The following is an 18482-nucleotide window of genomic DNA, read 5'->3' as shown; positions in this document are numbered from 1 at the left end:
AGCTGGAATTACAGGTGTGAGCCACCATGCCTGGAATAGATATGTGGTTTTGCTGTGTTGCCCAGGCTCGTCCTGAGCCCAAGTGGTCTATCTGCCTCAGCCTTTCAAAGTGCTGGGATTACAGGCATGAGCCACCACACCTGTCTCCTTTTTTAAATTTGAATTTTTTGCTTGCAATTTATTTGTTGTAGAAACTGGTCATATATTCTCTAGAGTTTCCCACATTCTGCATTTTTTAAGGGTGTCTGATATAACTTTGCTGTTGTCTCTGTAGTTACTTACCCTTTAATCTGTTGGTCAGTGCAGGAGGTTCCAAGTTATTCAGGCCTCCATAAATAGAAGGGATTCGCTGGCCCACGTAGTTTGGTCTGGCCCAAAGGTCATTTCTGAGGAGTCTTTCAAAATGTTCCAGGTGTCAGGGAATGACATTATCAACAGCAGACCATCTCTAATCTAAAACATTCTGCCTCAGAAGGAATTTTACAGCTGCTACATGGAAAGGCATTTTCACGTTCCCTAGAGTTAGGGGAGAAAATCGTGAAGAGAATAAGTACTCTGGTTTTCTTCGTTTAGACAGTGCTTGTTGCTTTAAGGATTTCTGGGGCTTAGTGCCAGAAACTCCTTGGGATATTATTGTCTTATTGTTTAGATCTGCTTATCAGGAAACGTCTGAGAATCCCTGGAGGGTCAGGGAAGAGGAGGATGAGTTTACATTAAAACCAGACTTTGTTAATGCCTGCTAAGAGTCCTGTATTCTTGAGCAGCTATATGGGGTGTGGAACATGACACTCATGTTTTTCAAACCCATTGTTTTAATTAGTTGTTCTTTTTGCTACCAGTGTCTAGATGTTGTTCAGTGATTACAGTAAATATCTGGACTGCTATAGACATGAAATCCAGTTTTGTTGTATTTTTCTTTTAGTTTTGCTGCCTTGACCTGCTGCTAGTCAGCTGTGATAGTTCTGCGGAGTATCGAGCCAGTATTAAAGTGAAAAGAATGAAAATTGTTGACATTTGCAGCTGTGTTTTGAAGGGAATAAGAATAAAGTATCTCAATGTCAATATTTTTATTTAAAGTGAAATGGTTAATAAGACTAAAAATCTAAAGTAGAAAGACATTTAATAAATTTATTAACTATAACCCTACTAATACTTTTATTAGTATTTTACTGGTTGGCTATTTTAAGTAAGGGTTTTGCTTTGATTAAAGACATTGATAACAATAAGTTATGAAAATCTTTTGGGCTGAATTTTTTTTTTTTTAATGGAATCTTGCTTTGTCACCCAGGCTGAAGTGTAGTAGTGCGCTCTCAGCTTACTGCAACCTCTGCCTCCTGGGTTCAAGTGATCCTCCTGCCTCAGCCTCCTGAGTAGCTGGGATTACAGGTGGGTGGCACCATGCCTGGCCAATTTTTTATTTTTAGTAGAGACAGGGTTTCACCATGTTGGCCAGGCTGGTCTCAAACTTCTGACCTCAGGTGATCCACCTGCTTCAGCCTTCCAAAGTTCTGGGGTTACAGGCATGAGCCACTGCGCCCAGGCTTTGGGTTGAATTTACCAGTATGTTCAACCTTTATTCTTGTAACCCATAGGTGGGATTCAGGCTTGGCCAGTATTTTCTTTTTGTGACTCCAAATGTTTAAAAATTAAAATATAATTCACAGTAAGTGTTGATCAGAGGTGATTTGCTTATTTACTGATTGTTTTTCCTGCAGTGATCAGTTAACAGTAAAAATAGCACTTCATGTTCACAAGTAGCAGTAATACATACAGGAGAGAATGTATTTGAAAAGCAGTCTGTAAATGTAATTGTACTGTAATAGTGTGTCTGCATGGCCTTGCAGAGAACTGCCCACTGTAGATTGATGCCCACTGTGCCTGAGGTGTACACCTAGGTGACTCCACTGTCCCTTCTGGAAGACAGATGTGCTTATTATTGTGGCAACAGCCACTGGCCCCAAAAGACAAAAGTCATCAGATAGTGTTTATATAGTTGCTTTCCAGATTCAAATTTTCACATTCTTACAGAGTAGTCTGTTTCTCTGTGTGCTCACTTTTATTTCTGTCCATCATAAGACACAGATACTCCAAGTCACGCCTGTAATCCAAGCACTTTGGAGGCCAAGGCGGGCGGATCACCTGAGGTTGGGAGTTCAAGACCAGCCTGACCAACATGGTGAAACCCCGTCTATTAAAAAAAAAAAAAAAAGAAAAGAAAAATTGGATGTCTTTTTCCTAGATTCCCCTGCCAGTATTTTGTGAGGCTAAAGCTGTATATGGTAGGTAGAAAGTGTCAAGAAATAAGGTAAAAACTTGTGTGCAGGGACTAGATCATGACAAACTTTGTATGATCTGCAAACAATTTTTAGACACTTTCTACAAGTGATGGATGGGAGAGCTTTTGAGGAACTTCAAGCAGTGAAGATGTTTAAGATTTCAGTTTTGGCCAGGTGCCGTGACTCATGCCTGTAATCCCAGTACTTCAGGAGGCTAAGGTGGGTGGTTAGTTTGAGCCCAGAAAGAGACCAGCCTGGGCAACATGGGGAAACTCATCTGTACAAAAAACAGAAAAATTAGCTGAGTGTGGTGGTGCATGTCTCTTGTCCCAGCTACTTGGGAGGCTGAGATGGGAGGGTTGCTTGAGCCTGGGAGGTCGAGGCTGCAGTGAGCTGTGATCGCACCACTGCACTGCAGCCTGGGCAACGGAGTGAGGCTGTCTCCAAAAAAGTTTGTTTTCAGGCTAGGCACAGTAGTGTATGCCCAGATACTGGGAGTCTAAGGTGAGAGGATCACTTGAGTAGGAGTTTGAGTCCAGCCTAGGCAACACAGCAAGACCTTGTCTCTTAAAAAAAAATTTGGTTTTTTTTTTTTTGAGATGGAGTCTTGCTCTGTTGCCAGGCTGGAGTGCAGTGGTGTGGTCTCAACCTCACTGCAGCCTCTGCCTCCTGGGTTCAGGCAATTATCCTGCCTCAGCCTCCTAGTAACTGGGACTACAGGCATGGGCCACCATGCCCAGCTAATATTTGTATTTTTAGTAGAGAGGAGGTTTCACCATATTGGCCAGGATGGTCTTGATCTCCTGACCTCGTGATCTGCCCGCCTCAGCCTCCCAAAGTGCTGAGATTACAGGTGTGAGTCAGCACACTTAGCCAAAAAAATTTTTTTTAAAGAAGATAACCCTAGTTGGATGTGATAAATAGGACAAAGGCAGATAAGACTGGTAGGTAGCCATTTAGGAAGCTATTCCAAGAGCCCCAAAGAAAAGATGGTGAGAGTCATAGCTTGATTTGTTTAAAGGATTTAACAGTAATGCCAGTGTTTTTCCTAGAAGTACAGGATATGTTTCAGAAGAGTCAGTAAATTAATTTCATATCCCTTTTCTGTCCCTGGAAGGCATTTGGCAAAGGCTTTCTTGGACCCTTATGCAGGGATCTCGTTTATAAACTGCTGCCAAATCCTTGTGGGTCTGCTGTGAAGACACAGCTCGTTTAGAGCTTAGAGTAGAGGGGCATGTCAATTGCTTTTGTCCTCATGACCAGTAACCACAGAGTCACATTACTACCCCTTCCTCTCAAGAAGACCACAGCAGTTTTGAGAAGTTGGCCCCACCCAGAACCTGCTGCCTCATCCCTATCATTTATGTATTTATGTTCCCCTCAGCCTGGGTGATGATGGTCGTCATCATCATCACCCACCATTGTCATTATTACTGTTCTCGTTGCTGACATTTACTGAGTATTGTACCTACCATTTGCCAGGAAATGTATTAAATGTTTTTACCTACATTGTTGAATTCAATCCTTATACACCCTCCGAAGTAAATTACTGTTATTATCTTCCATTATGTACAAGGAAACTAAGGTTCAGAGGGGTTTAAGTAACTTGCCCAAGGTCACATAGCTTGACAAATGGCAGAGTCAGAATTGAAACTAAATTCTCTCTCACCAGAGTCTGGGCTCTTAACTGTTATGTAGTTATTAATACAATTTAGTAGCAAATATGACTTTTCTTTTCAAATTTGCTCTTTTATGTAGCGTCACCCACCCAGGGAAAGTTCACTTAATCAAACACTGTGTTTGTTACCTACCCTCCATGCCCATCCTATAACAGGCTAACACCCAAATTCAAAATATCTATTAAAACATGAAGTGTAGGAAAAACTTTGTAGAGGAGGGGAGGTGGGTGTGGGTGGCTGAATAGGAAAGCTATTTAAATTTCTTTTTTTTGTTGTTTTTTGAGGCAGAGTCTTGCTCTGTTGCCCAGGCTGGAGTGCAGTGGCGCGATCTCGGCTCACTGCAACCTTCATCTCCCGGGTTCAGGTGATTCTCCTGCCTCAGCCCCCTGAGTAGCTGGGATTACAGGCGCCCGCCACCACGGCTGGCCAATTTTTTTGTATCTTTAGTAGAGACAGAGTTTCATCATGTTGGCCAGGCTGGTCTCAAACTCCTGACCTTGTGATCCGCCCGCTTCGACCTCCTATAGTGCTGGGATTACAGGCGTGAGCCACCGCGCCCAGCCTAAATTTCTAGCTTTTTTCAAGGCAGAGTATTCATGTGTGCCTTCTCTTTTTTTTTCCTACCTTCACTGCTACCTCTGCCTCCCAGGTTCAAGTGATTCTCCTGCCTCAGCCTCCCAAGTAGCTGGGATTACAGGCATGTGCCACCACACCTGCCTAATTTTTTGCATTTTAGTAGAGACAGGGTTTCTCCATGTTGGTTAGGCTGGTCTCAAACTCCCGACCTCAGGTGGTCGCCTGCCTTGACCTCCCAAAGTGCTGGGATTACAGGCACCCAGCTACCTTCACTACTTTTTTTTTTTTTTTTTTGAGGGCCTATTGCTCCCCTCAAGGAAAGAGAGGCCACAGTAGGCGCATCTGAGGTCCTGAGATCTTTTCTTTCTCTCGCCATTACAAAAGTTACACAGGTGAAGCCAAGTGCAACTACATAGAGCTAAGAGAGGCCCTTCACTACTGTTTTAGGCGAGAGAGGCCCTTCGCTACTTTTTTGGGTGAGAGAGGTCCTTCACTACTTTTTTAAAGACAAGATCTTGCTCTGTTGCCCAGGCTGGAATGCAGTGGCACGATCACAGCTCACTGCAGCCTCAAATCTCCTAGGCTCAAATGATCCTCCCACCTCAGCTTTCCAAGTAGTTAGGACTACGGGCATGCACCACCACGCCCAGGTAATTCGTAATAAATTTTTGTAGCAACGGTCTCACTGTTGCCCAGGCTGGTCTTGAACTCCTGGCCTCAAATGATCCAACCCCCTTGGCCAACCAAAATGCTGGGATTACAGGCATGAGCCAACACGCCTGGCCTGCCTTCTCTATTTTGCGTGAAGTATAGAGATTTTTGAAAGAAGAGAAACACTTACTTTTAAGAGCTGAGATATAACTCACATGCCATACCTTTTCAAAATACACAATTCAGTGGTTTTCAGTATATCCACAAAATTGTACACCCATTTACCACTAATTCCAGAGCATTTTCATTGCCCCCAAAATAAATCTCACACCCAGTAGCAGTCAGTCCTCATTTTCCATTCCTGAGACATTCATTTTTAAACATATTAAATACCAAAATACATCCCAATGCTATGAAAAAGGTTTTGAGTGTCTATCTACAATTCCCCTCTTTTTAATACAGATAATAATAATGATAGCCAATACTTGTGTAATGCTTGCTATTTGTGAGGTACTATTTTTAGTGCTTTACATATATTAATTTCATTGCAACCCTATGAGCAGGTTTTATTTTTATTTTTATGTTGACTCAGGGTCTTGCTCTGTCACCCAGAGTAGATGGTGTAATCACAGCTCACTGCTGCCTTGATGTCCTGGGCTCAAGTCATCCTCCCACCTCAGCCTCCTGACTAGCTGGGGCTACAGTTGCATGCTACCATGTCCAGCTAATTTTTGCATTTTTTGTAGAGACCAGGTTTCACCATGTTGCCCAGGCTGGTCTTGAACTCCTAGATTCAAGAAATCCACCTGCTTCAGCCTCCCAGAGTGCTGGGATTACAGGTGTGAGCTACCTTACCCAGGGGGTTCTGTTATTAAACCCATTTTACAGATAAGAAAATTAAGACACAGAGAAGTTAAGTAACTTGCTCCAAAGAAGCAAGTTAGTAATTAAGAAATTGTTCTAATAAAAAGTTTAGTAATTGCTTTAATAAGGGATGGAGCTGGCATGTAGATTTAGGCAGTCTGGCTCTATAGTCTGTGCTCTTAACTATTACTTTTTTTGGAGATAGTATCTTGCTTGTCGCTTAGGCTGGAGTGCAGTGGTGCAGTCTCAGCTCACAATAGCCTCAACATCCTGTACTGTACTCAAGCAATCCTCCCACTTTAGCCTCCCAAGTAGGTGGACAATAGGCACATGCCATCACGCCTGCCCAATTTTTGCATTTTTTTGTGTAGAGATGGGGTCTCATTATGTTGCCCAGGCTGGTCTTGAACGCCTAAGCTCAAGCTGTGTGCTCCTCTCGGCCTTCCAAAGTGGTGCGATTACAGGCATGTGCCACTGCTCCCAGCTTAACTATTACATACACCAGGTGTCCCCAAACTATGGCCCGTGGGCTGCATGCGGCCCCCTGAGGCCATTTATCTGGTCCCCCGCTGCACTTCAGGAAGGGGCACCTCTTTCATTGGTGGTCAGTGAGGGGAGCACAGTATGTGGCGGCCCTCCAATGGTCTGAGGGACAGTGAACTGGCTCCCTGTGTAAAAAGTTTGGGGACGCCTGACATACACTTTAAGCTGATTATATTTCTATTTTAAAAATGATGTGAAGACCTTGAAAACATTGTGCTAAGAAGCCAATCACAAAAGACCACATATTGTGTGATTCCGTTTATGTGAAATGTCCAAAATAGGCAAATCTCTATATAGAGAAAGTAAATTAGTGTTTGCCTAAGGCTGAAGAGGAGAGGGGATGTTGGGGGGAAATGGGAAGTAACTGCTAGTGAGTATAAAATTTCTCAGGCCAGGGGCGGTGGCTCATGCCTGTAATCCCAGCACTTTGGGAGGCCGAGGTGGCAGATCACGAGGTCAGGGGTTCGATACCAGCCTGGCCAACATAATGAAACCCCATCTCTACTAAAAATAAAAATTACCTGGGCTTGGTGGTGCATGCCTGTAGTCTCAGCTACTCAGGAGACTGAGCCAGGAGAATTGCTTGAACCTGGAGGTAGAGGTTACAGTGAGCTGAGATTGTGCCACTGCACTCCAGCTTAGGCAACAGAGTGAGACTTCATCTCAATAAAACAACAACAACAACAAAAAAAGCAGGTGTTGAAATTCTAAAATTGATAGTTATAATGGTCACACAATTCTGAATATGCTAAAAACTCATTGTATACTTTAAGTGGGTGAATTGGATAGTATGTTAATTATGTCTCAATAAACCCATTTTAAAAAAACCATAGGAAGAGAAACAACCAGAATAATGATGTTCCTTAGAATATCTTTGTCTTCATCTGGAAAAAGATACATTTATATACACACACTTTCTTTTTCTCTCTTTTTTTTCTTTTATTTGGGATGTTTAGTCATTTACAACCAATCCTATTTTTTTTTTTTTTTCAAGACAGGTCTAGCTCTGTTTATCAGGCTGGAGTGCAGTGGCGCAATCTCAGCTCACTGCAGCCTCTGCCTCCTGGGCGGAAGCCATCCTCCCACCTCAGCCTCCTGAGTAGCTGGGACTACAGTTACTAATTTTTATATTTTCAACAGAGATGGGTTTTACCATGTTGCCCAGACTGGTCTCAAACTTCTGAGTTCAAGTCATCTGCCTGCCTTAGCCTTCCAATGTGCTGGGGTTACAGGCATGAGCCACCACGTCATTGTAATCATTATACCTGCCTACAAAAAAATAATCTTCAGGTGCTGCTAATTGCCCCAAAACCAAAACCCAACCTTCCTAACCTGGGAATAAGTCCTGTGAGATCTCATGTACCTTTGTGGGAAAGAACAGTGTGATCACTGGGAATATGAATGCATGTTTTGATGTATAAGTTAAAGTAGTTCAGTATGTTAAATCATTCAATCCTGCAAATATTTATGGAGGGCTTACTTTGTATCAGGCAGCTTTAGGTGCTTGATTGACATCAGTGAATAAATAGACAAAAAGAATCCCTGCCCTATAGAACATACAGGAAACAGGGATGGATCCAAAAGATAATAGCTCAGATGGTAAGAGTTAAGTAAGTGTAGATTTAATAGAAGAATAGGGTGATAGCAGTTTAGCTGATACAAGCTAGACCAGGTTGGATCCTGTAGTCTTCCATTTAGGTTCAAGTCTGTTTTTTTTTTTTTCTTTTTCTTTTTTTTTTTTTTGAGACAGAGTTTTGCTCTTGTTGCCCAGGCTGGAGTACAATGTCACGATCTCGGCTCACTGCAACCTCCGCCTCCCAGGTTCAAGTGATTCTCCTGCTTCAGCCTCCCAAAGAGCTGGGATCACAGGTGCCCACCACCATGTCCGGCTAATTTTTGTATTTTTAGTAGAGATGGGGTTTCACCATGTTGGCCAGACTGGTCTCGAACTCCTGACCTCAGGTGATCCACCTGCCTCAGCCTCTCAAAATGCCGGGATTACAGGCAGGAGCCAGTGCGCCTGGCCTCAAGTCTGTTTTTTCTTGTCTTCATTTTGGGGCCTAGACTAAAGAGCCAGGAGCTTTCAGCGCATGCTCTTCTAACGGCAGATTACAGGAGTACCAGAGGACAGGCCAAACCAGAAAATAATGGCTGAAAACCTGTGCTTATGCCATCTCCACTGCACTCCAAGTCCTACCAAAATGTGACAGGGAAGCATACTCTGCCCATAGTGGGAGGCACTGCGCAATTATACAGTAAAGGGTATGGATATGTAATTCTATATTTGTATACTATTAATGATATACATAATGACATACATTATTATACACATACAACTACACATCTTGTAAGGATGTATAATTTATATAAGAGAGTGAAGATTATTGAATAGCAGTTCAGTCTAATAGAGTATATATTATAAGGGTAAGAGCTGAAAAAAGTTTGAAAATAGAAGTGAACAGACATGGGCATAGAAAGGGCTAAAAGTTGGCCGGGTATGGTGGCTCACACCTGTAATCTCAGCACTTTGGGAGGCCAAGGTGGACAAATCACTTGAGGTCAGGAGTTTGATACCAGCCTGGCCAACATGGTAAAACCCATCTCTACTAAAAATACAAAAATTAGCTGGGTGTGATGGCTCATGCTTGCAATCTCAGCTCCTCGGAGGGCTAAGGCAGGAGAGTCACTTGAACCCAGGAGGCAGAGGTTGCAGTGAGCCCAGATCGAATCACTACACTCCAGCCTGGGTGACAGAGCAAGACTCCATCTCAAAAAAAAAATAAATAAAAGAAAGTTGTCAGGCATGTTGAGATATTGCTGGAGGGCCAGGCCTGGCCCACTTTGGGAGGCTGAGGTAGATGGATCACCTGAGGTCGGGAGTTTGAGACCAGCCTGTCCAACATAGAGAAACCCCATCTCTACTAAAAATACCAAATTAGCCAGGCGTGGTGGTACATGCCTGTAATCCCAGCTACTCCGGAGGCTGAGGCAGGAGAATTGCTTGAACCAAGGAGACGAAGGTTGCAGTGAGCCAAGATTGTGCTATTGCACTCCAGCCTGGGCAACAAGAGTGAAACTCTGTCTCAAAAACAAAAACATATTGCTAGAGGAGTGAGGACAATTTGTGAATTATGGTGCTCAAATGATTCAGTGATCTTTGTCTTGTTTCAGTGTTGCTGGTATGAATTCTATTTTATAACACTATGGTATAAAGACATTAGATATTTACTTATCTAAATCTTATTTTACCTATTCTAAGCTCCCCACTACCTGGCTATTGGAAAATTTAATTTTAGGCATCATTAGAGCCCTTCTTCTTTTCCTGTACCCAGTGGGCCAGGCACAAACAGAGCAAGACTAACCTTTATGTACAAATCTGACAAGGACAATTAAAGAAAAGAGAGTTATAGACTAATAACCCTTGAGAGCATAGGTTTAAAAATCTTTAACAAAAAAGTACCAAATTGAAAATTGCGGTCTATAAAGAGGATAATATATCATAATCAAGTAGAATTTATCCCAGGAATGCAAGGTTGGTTTAACATTGAAAATCAGTGTAACTTATGACATCAGAATAAAGGAGAAAAATGGTCATCTCATTGGATACAAGAAAAGCATTTGATAAAATTCAACAGCTATTCATGATTTTTTTCTAAGCAAAACAAAATGCTGCAGAACTGGAGTGAAGTCATGAACTGTGTCCCCTGCTTCTGAGCAGGAATCCCAATCATCAGGCATGCTACCTGCCTTGTTGGCCCCGCAAAAGAGTCTGTGGAGTCTCTAGGACATAGTTAATTAATTGGCCTGTGACTGTATGCATTTGTTAATTGTTAGGAAGTTAGTAGTCCAGTTTATGTCAACTACCACATGCTGCTGTCTCTGTAACAATTTTGTAGTATTATTAAAATATCCTTCTGGTTTTCTGTAATAGCAGTCTATAATATAAATCTCCCCCGTTTCTTTCTCCCTTCTTTTTCTTCTTTTTTTTTTTTCTGAGACGGAGTCTTACTCTGTTGCCTAGGCAGGAATGCAGTGGCATGATCTCAGCTCACTGCAACCTCCACCTCTCCCAGGTTCCAGTGATTCTCCTGCCTCAGGCTCCCAAGTAGCTGGGACTGCAGGTGCACGCCACCATGCCCAGCTGATTTTTGTATTTTTAATAGAGGCAGGGTGTTGCCATGTTGGCCAAGCTGGTCTCAAACTCCTGACTTCAGGTGATCCACCTGCCTTGACCTCCCAAAGTGCTGGGATTACAGGTGTGAGCCACTGCACCCAGCCTCTCCCTTCATCTTATCCCAGTTACTACTTGTAATGTTTTACCCCCCGATTCAAGGGTTTTCATGTGAATATATTATTTTCTTTTTCTTACGTATTTATTGTGGAGATGGGATCTCACTATGTTGACCAGGCTAGTCTCAAACTCCTAGCCTCAGGCGATCCTCTTGCCTCGGCCTCCCAGAATGCTGGGATTAGAAGCTTGAGCCATGCTGCCTGGCCTTATTTTCTTTACATATTGTATTATGGCCCCCCTATCTCCTGCCAGAGATTTTTTTTTATGTGAAGTGAACCTTCCCATTTTGAATTTTGGGATGAGTTCTAACATGCCTCAAGAGTACTAGGCTGTTTTTACTTTCTTGTATTACAATGTCAGGCCCACTTTGTTGCTTATACTCTGGGCCTTGCTGTACTGTATGGATATCCTAACTTCTGAGTGTTGTTTCAAGCTTACTTGCAGTTTACTTTCCTTTTTCTTCATCAAATATTATCCTGCATATTGTCCTGCCTTGCAGCTTTATATCTGGGGCTTTGTACTTTTTCTTTTCTCTTTTTCAAAATTCAGCTTAAAGTAATTGGAATCATTTTGACACATTTCTCAAAAAATAAATTCTTCCTTGCTTTTGTGAGGGGCAGCTGTCCTTTACCAGAACATATTGTTAGATATTGTTAGTCCCTGAGCGAATTTTTTTTTTTTGGAGATGGAGTCTCACTGTGCTGCCCAGGCTGGACCTGAATTCCTGGCCTCAAGCGATCCTCCCACCTTGGCCTCCCAAAGAGCTGAAATTACAGGCACACACCACCATGCCTGGCTAAGAACTAAAATTTTAAATCAGAACTTTAATAAATTAACGTGGATCAAGATTTTTCATGAGGCTGGGCGTGGTGGCTCATGCCTATAATCCCAGCACTTTGGGAGGCCAAGGCAGGCAGATCACGAGGTCAAGAGATCGAGACCATCCTGGTCAACATGGTGAAACCCCGTCTCTACTAAAAATACAAAAATTAGCTGGGCATGGTGACACGCACCTGTAGTCCCAGCTACTTGGGAGGCTGAGGCAGGAGAATTGCTTGAACCCAGGAGGCAGAGGTTGCGGTGAGCCGAGATCGTGCCATTGCACTCCAGCCTGGGTAACAAGTGAAACGCCATCTCAAAAAAAAAAAAAAAAAAAAAAATGTAGCTGGCCAGGCGCAGTGGCTCAAGCCTGTAATCCCAGCACTTTGGGAGGCCGAGGTGGGTGGATCACGAGGTCAAGAGATCGAGACCATCCTGGTCAACATGGTGAAACCCCGCCTCTACTAAAAAAAAAAAAAATAAAAAAATTAGCTGGGCATGGTGGCGCGTGCCTGTAGTCCCAGCTACTCAGGAGGCTGAGGCAGGAGAATTGCCTGAACCCAGGAGGCGGAGGTTGCAGTGAGCCAAGATCGCGCCATTGCACTCCAGCCTGGGTAACAAGAGCAAAAACTCCGTCTCAAAAAAAAAAAAAAGAAAAAAAAGATTTTTCGTGAAATAGCATTAGCTTTACTCATGAACATTCACATTTACTTTCTTGAATTGATAAGAAAGATGTGTACCCTCTGTGTCTTAGAGAGGGAAAAAAGTCTTGGACATTTAGGACATTGAAAGGCCAGGTGTAGTGGCTCACACCTATAATTCCAGCACTTTGGGAGTCCGAGGCTAGTGGATTGCTTGCGCTCAGGAGTTTGAGACCAGCCTGGCCAACGTGTCAGAACCTGTCTCTATGAGAAATATGAAAATTAGCAAGACGTGATGGTGCATGCCTGTGGTCCCAGCTATGTGGGAGGCTGAGGCAGGAGGATCACTTGAGCACAGGAGGCAAAGGTTACAGTGAGCTGAGATTGCGCCGCTGTACTCCAGACTTCATTTTCTGACACCTCTACTTTCATGCAAAGGGAAGAAATTATTCATTTAGTCTTTGTATTGTCTTGTACGAGCTCTTGTATTATCAAGGACAAGAGAAATGTGCCGTTGCTTTCAAAGTTAGATATTTCTTCTCATTGCCGGGACTTGAGATTTTTTAAATGGATTATCATTCCCAAAAGGTAGTGTTTTCTGTTAAAGGAAGCTCCACTGAACAGCCCTACAGAAAGGGAATCCCTTTCCCAGTTCTTCCCAGGTAGGCACTCTCCCTTGGGTGGCTGAGCGAGACTCTGACTCCAAAATAAAATGGACGTTGAATTCTTTTGATACCGTCTAAAGAATCAAGTACAATTAGAAAAAGGAAAAAGAACATTTGTTGGGTTTGCTGTGTTGTGGCATATTCTCTGGTTCATCTTGAAACTATCAGAAGATTTCATAGATACATTTTCTTTTCAAGTATAATGGCTGTAGTTTCTGTAAAAGGTAAGTGATACTGCAGTTTTTGTTGATGTTTGTGTAAAGCTGCTAGTCCCTGGTTTTCCATGGTGCTCAAACATTGGTACTCCTTACAATGATCTAAAATCACCTACCCTGCTAATGATCTTAGCTATTTTTAACTCCAATTGGACAGTTTGTTTCCTCCCAGTTTTTGTTCCTTAGAATCTTCAGTTTTCTGAATTCCTTTACTGATTCTTTCGTCCAGATATTAAGAATATTTTATACCTAAAATAGGTTGAGGCCAGGCTCAGTGGCTCATGCTTGTGATTCCAGCACTTGGAGAGGCTGAGGCTGGAGAATTGCTTGAACTCGTCAGTTCAAGACCAGCCTGAGCAACATGGCAAAATCCTGTCTGTACAAAAAAAATTTTTTTTTTTTTTTTGGAGAAGGAGTTTCGCTCTTGTTACCCAGGCTGGAGTGCAATGGCGCGATCTCGGCTCACCGCAACCTCCGCCTCCTGGGTTCAGGCAATTCTCCTGCCTCAGCCTCCTGAGTAGCTGGGATTACAGGCATGGGCCACCATGCCCAGCTAACTTTTTGTATTTTTAGTAGAGACGGGGTTTCACCATGTTGACCAGGATGGTCTCGATCTCTTGACCTCGTGATCCACCCGCCTCGGCCTCCCAAAGTGCTGGGATTACAGGCTTGAGCCACCGCGCCCGGCCACAAAAAAATTTTTTTACACTAATTAGCTGGGTGCAGTGGCACATGCCTCTAGGTCCAACTACTTGTGAGGCTAAAGTGGGAGGATCACTTTAGCCTGGGAGGTCAAGGCTGCAGTGAGCCATGATCATCATTGCACTCCAGGCTGGGCAACAGAGTGAGAACCTATGTCAAAAAAAAAAAAAAGGTTGAAGGATAGAGAAATTCCTCATGTCTTTTTAAATATTCTTTAGCAGAAACACAAGATTGTGCTTGAAACAGATAAGAAAAAGAAACAAGATGCCTGCCTTGCAGATCTTGCTAACATTTGTCCTCACAGCTTGAAACACTGGGTTAATAAATTTTCTTAGTGTCTTCTGGAAACTGTCTTAAAAGCTACCTGTTTTTACATGTTTATCGTGTTCCCGGTTATCTATAGCCACACCCTAAAGTTTCACTTTATAGTTTCACCTTAATCTGCACTTCTGCAACTGCTATCATGTGTATTACATCTACAGCATAGTGGAGCCGTTCATTTTAATATGTTGCTCAGCTACTTAGCTCAGACATGTCTAATATGTTTAGTGATGAGTCAGTGGTTCTTAAATTTCCACCCATAATTGATATTCATGCATGATTTAAGAAATGTGAATCTGAGAGGATACTTAGGAACTCCTAGGTTAACCCATTTGAAAATATTTCTTGAATGTAAATTTCCTCCAACTTTGTAGGTCTTGAGATATTAATCTTCGAACCTCCCTCCACTAGTGCAGTTTCATTAAAAAGACAAAACTCTTGCCGGGCGCGGTGGCTCAAGCCTGTAATCCCAGCACTTTGGGAGGCCGAGGCGGGTGGATCACGAGGTCGAGAAATCGAGACTAACCTGGTCAACATGGTGAAACCCTGTCTCTACTAAAAATACAAAAAATTAGCTGGGCATGGTGGCACGTGCCTGTAATCCCAGCTACTCAGGAGGCTGAGGCAGGAGAATTGCCTGAACCCAGGAGGTGGAGGTTGCGGTGAGCCGAGATCGCGCCATTGCACTCCAGCCTGGGTAACGAGAGTGAAACTCCGTCTAAAAAAAAAAAAAAAAAAAAAAAAAAACAAAACTCTTGTAGAGATATATAAGCAATTAAAAAAAAAAAAAGAGCTTAAAAGGGAAGGAAAACAGCAGTCTAATATGGGTGGTGTGGAGGATGTAAATTAGTTCAAACTATTGTACTGTGAGAGTCAGTCCTGAAGCTTTCTTATGTTAAATTCTGTCTTTCGTAAAACAAAAAATTTTTGTAGAAGTATTTGGGTGGTTTAGACAAGGGTTGCTCAGTTTAAATCCTGAGAAGGACTGAGGAGGCCTTCCACGATTGGCGGAAACTCTGACATGTATCCTGTTCCATCTGGAGCTGTTGCCTTCCAACTTGGGACAAGTTTGAAGTCAGCAAAGTGTGTCAATATCAATTGTTTCAGACAGTGTATGACAGCAGATTCCTTTACTTTCCTACCCTACTTCTCTGATCAGCTCACCTAAGCCAGAGCAGGGTTTTCATTTCCAGTTCAACATTCTAGTTCAACATTCCGTAACCTGTGGAACCAGAGTCCATGTGGTGAGTCAGTGCCACGGTCCTGGGGGCACGCAGGGTATGAGGCTGCTGCTGACGAAGAGCAGGTGGCCCAGGCTGTGCTCCTTAGCCATGTGGTAGTGCTGTGGCCAAGAGGGGTCCTGCTTTTCCCTCATCTGCTACTAGTTCTCTGAGAACCTGGCTGTGACTGCTGCTGACCTTCTGTCCAGAGTGAATTCCAGTGACAAACCATAGGAGGAAGTGCTGTTTTCCTTGCTTCTCTCATTTCCTTCCTTCCTGAAGCAGATTTAAACTTCATTTTCTGACACCTCTCACCCTTTCATGCAAAGGGAGGAAATCATTCATCACCCTTCATATTGTCTTGTAAGAGCTCTTGTATTGTCAAGGATAAGAGAAATGTGCAGTTGCTTTTGTTTTGTTTTGTTTTGTTTTGTTTTGTTTTGTTTGAGACGGAGTTTTGCTCTTGTTACCCAGGCTGGAGTGCAATGGCACGATCTCGGCTCACCGCAACCTCTGCCTCCCGGGTTCAGGCAATTCTCCTGCCTCAGCCTCCTGAGTAGCTGGGATTACAGGCACGCGCCAACATGCCCAGCTAATTTTTTGTATTTTTAGTAGAGACAGGGTTTCACCATGTTGACCAGGATGGTCTCGATCTCTTGACCTCGTGATCCACCCGCCTCAGCCTCCCAAAGTGCTGGGATTACAGGCTTGAGCCACCGCGCCCGGCCGCAGTTGCTTTTAAGGATAGATACTCCTTCTCATTGCTGGGACTTGAGATTTTTTAAATGGATTCTTGTTCCCAAAAGGCACTGTTTTCTGGAAAGTTCAGTTCCATGACATAAGGATGCTCATGGAAGCATATTCTTTTGAAGGAACCTCTGCTGGACAGCCCTACAGAAAGGGAACCTTTTTCCCAACTCTTTCCAGGTAGGCACTCTCCCCTGGTAGAGCAAGCAAGCAAGAAAGGAGAGACAACGGTCTTTTGTCTTTCAATTAAGGAAACCCCTTCAGAAATTTTGTTCTGGGACCCCACAATTTGAATTCACATTATGGATTGGCAATATTAGGAAAAATCTAGAAGATATCCCCAGTGCTTTTTTTTTTTTTTTTTTTTTTTTTTTTAAGGCAGGGTCTTGCTCTGTCACCCAGGCTGGAGTACAGTGGTGCGATCTCAGCTCACTGCAACCTCTACTTCCCAGGTTCAAGCAGTGCCACCTCAGAGCTGCTCCCCCGTATCCCTGCCCTGAGTAGCTGGGACCACATGTGCTCACCACCATGCCCAGCAAATTTTTACATTTTTGTAGAGACAGGATTTTTGCTATGTTGTCCAGTCTGATCTCAAACTCCTGGGCTCAAGGGATCTGCCCGTCTCGGTCTCCTATAGTGCCAGGATTACAGGTGTGAGCCACCATGCCCAGCCACAGCAGTGCTTTTTGAAAGACTATACCTACGAATTTGGGGGAATACAGGGAACCCAGACATTAATATTTTTCTACATTTTTTTAAGCCTTCAAAATGTATGTCTCCAGTGCTTATCTCTTACCTGGATTTAGAATGCTAGATTTAGGAAATGTTATGTTTGTATTTATTTGGAGACAGAGTTTTGTTCTTGTTGCCCAGGCTGGAGTGCAATGGTGAGATCTTGGCTCACAACACCCTCAGCCTCCCGGGTTCAAATGATTTTCCTGCCTCAGCCTCCAGACTAGCTAGGATTACAGGCATGCGCCACCACGCCCGGCTAATTTTGTATTTTCAGTAGAGACAGGATTTATCCATGTTGGTCAGGCTGGTCTCAAACTCCTGATCTCAGGTGATCCATCTGCCTTGGCCTCCCAAAGTGCTGGGATTACAGGCGTGAGCCATGGTGCCTGGCTTTTTATTTTTTTACTTTGTTTTTTTGAGAAGGAGTCTTGCTCTATCTCCCAGGTTGGAGTGCAGTGGTGCAATCTTGGCTTACTGCAACTTCCATCTCCTGGGTTCAAGTGATTCTCCTGCCTTATCCTCCTGAGTAGCCGGGATTACAGGTGCATGCCACCATGCCTGGCTAATTTTTGTATTTTTAATAGAGATGGGGGTTTCACCATGTTGGTCAGGCTGATCTCACCCATCTTGGCCTCGTAAAGTGCTGGGATTACAGCTGTGAGCCACTGCACCTGGTCAGGAAACTATTTTTATAGTTTTCTATGCACTTTGCTCCATTTTTTTTTTTTTTTTTTTTTAGACAGAATCTCACTCTGTTGCCCAGGTTGGATTGCAGTGGTGCAGTCTAGGCTCACTGTAGCCTTGACTTCCTGGGCTCAAGTTATCCTCCCACCTCAGACTCCTCAGTAGTTGGGACTACAGGCATACACCACCACGGCCCGCTATTTTTTGTATTTTTTTAGAGATGGGATTTCACCATGTTGCCCAGGCTGGTCTCGAACTCCTGGGCTCAAGCAATCCACCTTTCTCAGCCTCCCAAAGTTCTGGGATTATAGGCGTGAACCACCGTTCCCAGCTATTCCCATTCTCTTCGTTTGTTGTTTTTTTAAATCCTAACCATCTTTTTGGGAATGTATCACTCAGAGGCCCAGCAGAAAACAGAAGGCACACTCAAATTGGGTAATTGGAGGAGGTCCAACTTAAAGCAGAATGGAGAAGTTCAGGGAAATAACAAAGGAATGTGCTGTATGTCTAGACTAGCTGGAGAACCACCTTACTCTCCTGAAGGGGTGGGGGGATGGGATGGTTACCTGACAGAAGAGAAAGCTGTTTTGAGGAGGTCTTCATATGGTAGCTGTGGTGTTAATGGAACAATGCAGCCAACTCACAGCCCAGCAGGGAGAGAGTCAGGGGAGTAAATATCACAATCTCACTGTCCCTCGCCTTTAGACCTCCTGCCGGTACCACCCATTGGCTGAACCCCACCCATGAGGATGCCTTGTACAGTTCTGATGGGCCAGCTTCCGGGAACACGGGGCCGGCTGGGGCAGAGCTGGAAGGGCAGATTTTCAGTATCCTCAGTCTGTGCCAACTTGAG

At 43.6% G+C, this 18482-nt stretch overlaps 1 protein-coding gene and 1 non-coding gene across 3 annotated transcripts in view; one reads left to right on the top strand and one right to left on the bottom strand.

Annotated features, from left to right (window-relative positions):
• Positions 1-18482, top strand: part of DNMBP (dynamin binding protein) — a 133361-nt gene that overhangs the window by 12880 nt on the left and 101999 nt on the right. The window lies entirely within an intron of this gene.
• On the bottom strand, positions 4830-4959 carry LOC120362573 (small nucleolar RNA SNORA64/SNORA10 family). Its single transcript, XR_005578432.1, has one exon. It is a non-coding gene; the product is annotated as a small nucleolar RNA SNORA64/SNORA10 family (small nucleolar RNA).

This window comes from Saimiri boliviensis, chromosome 12 (assembly GCF_048565385.1).
Source record: "Saimiri boliviensis isolate mSaiBol1 chromosome 12, mSaiBol1.pri, whole genome shotgun sequence".
NCBI classification, from domain to species: Eukaryota; Metazoa; Chordata; class Mammalia; order Primates; family Cebidae; genus Saimiri; species Saimiri boliviensis.
Note: the sequence above shows the minus strand (reverse complement) of the source record. Positions and strands in the feature narration are given on the sequence as shown.